At 42.5% G+C, this 1966-nt stretch overlaps 1 protein-coding gene across 3 annotated transcripts in view; it reads right to left on the reverse strand.

The window, feature by feature from the left end:
• The window catches only part of C10H11orf54 (chromosome 10 C11orf54 homolog), a 22652-nt gene that overhangs the window by 3529 nt on the left and 17157 nt on the right, over window positions 1-1966 (reverse strand). The window lies entirely within an intron of this gene.

Below are 1966 nucleotides of genomic sequence, written 5' to 3' on the forward strand. Positions count from 1 at the left end.
TGGAAGAGCAGTCAGTGCTCTTACCCGCTGAGTCATCTCACCAGCCCTCCTCTTCTTCTTTTTTTTTAAAGTAGAAAAATATAGCTAAAATTTCTATGAAATTTTAAAAACAATTCTGTAAAAGAAGTCAGAAGTCTTCATGTCTTAACTTCTAAATATGCAAGTCTACTGCAATTGACGGTGCCAGCTGCACAGACAAGCATGTTTTATCTGTTACTGTCCATCACCGTGATAAACCACAACCAAAGGCAACTTGGTCGGAAAGGGGTTGTTTTATCTTACAGCTTACAGTCCACCATGAAGGCAAGTCAGGACAGGAACTCGATCGCACCAGGAACTGAAGCACACCATGGAGGAGCGCTCTTTACTGGCTTGCTCTCCATGGCTTGCTCAGCAGGCTTTTTATACCACACTTTCCATAACAAGCTGGGCCCTCCCACAGCAATCATTAATTTAGAAAATACCCCACAGAGTTGCCCCAAGGCAAATTTAATGGAGGCAATTCCTCAATTGTGGTTCTCTCTTCCCAGGTGATTAACCTATGTCAAATTCATAAAAACCTAACCAGATGTTGCAGAATAGAGAGGCCAGAAACAAAGCATTCCATGTGGTGGGGGCAGGGTGCAAATGATTTTTTTTTTTTTTTTGGTTTTTCGAGACAGGGTTTCTCTGTGTAGCCCTGACTGTCCTGGAACTCTATTTGTAGACCAGGCTGGCCTCGAACTCAGAAATCCGCCTGCCTCTGCCTCCCGAGTGCTGGGATTAAAGGCCTGCGCCACCAGGCCCGGCTATTTTTCCCTCTTGAAGGAAGTTTTTTAGTGAAGCCCACAGTTAAGAGACTTTGAATTTTAAAGTACTTTGTATTTTAAAAGATACTGGATATTTTAAAGGGATTGAATTTTTAATATGTAAAGACTGTGGGACTTTTAAAACTAGAGGGAAACACGCCTCTAGAATCAGGTCGAGGCGTCAAAGAGAATAAAGAACTTTTTTGTAATAAGCTTAATCAAGGAGGTGAGAGAACACATATAGCAAACTATAAAAACTGATGAAAGAAATCAGGTGGGGCCAGGAATTTGGCTCAGCAGGTAAAAGTCACGAAAGCATGGAGGCCTGAATTCAATCTCTAAAACTTACAACAGGAGAGAACCAACTTTAAAAAAAAAAGGATTATTGATGTGTGTATGCGTGATGGGGTGTGTGTGTGCCACAGTGCCAATACTGGAGGTCAGAGGGTAACTCCGTAGCATGTTTTCTCTTTCTGCCTTTACGTGGGATTTGGGCATTAAACTCTTCTCTTCAGGCCTCCAGAGCAGGTGACACTCAGCCTGAGGACAGACTTTTGAGAGTTGTCCTCTTATCTCCACATGGATGCTCCTGTGTTTACACATATAGCACTACACCAATACAACACAGAGATTAGAATGGAAACATACACTGCATTTAGGGAAGGTAGAGATGACAGAAGATGGAGATGTCAGTGCTACTGAAGGCTAGCTACGAACTTGGCCCTGTGCCGAGGGTATCTTAACATTACAGTCCTTGCCTCCTGGGTGTAAGGCCTTGGCTTCTAACTTATTCTAGAACCACCTCAACCCCCATAAGCAAAAACCAACAACAAGACTCATCATTGCTCTGTGGTGTTTGTGAGGCCCTGGGTTTGATTACCAACATGGCAAAAGGCAAATCAGAGACAATCACTGTTAATTGCTATTTAAATGCTGGTCTCACTATGTAACTCTGCTGCTGCCTCCCATGTCCTGGGATTAAAGGCATGTACCTTCATACCAAGCTGCTACTTAAATCTTACCAATTCCTTTTTTTTTTTTTTTAAGATTTATTTATTATTATACATAAGTACACTGTAGCTAACTTCAGACAAACCAGAAGAGGGCATCAGATCTCATTATGGGTGGTTGTGAGCCACCATGTGGTTGCTGGGATTTGAACTCAGGACCTCTGGAAG

The sequence above is a fragment of the Mus pahari genome, chromosome 10 (genome assembly GCF_900095145.1).
Source record: "Mus pahari chromosome 10, PAHARI_EIJ_v1.1, whole genome shotgun sequence".
Lineage (NCBI taxonomy): Eukaryota > Metazoa > Chordata > Mammalia > Rodentia > Muridae > Mus > Mus pahari.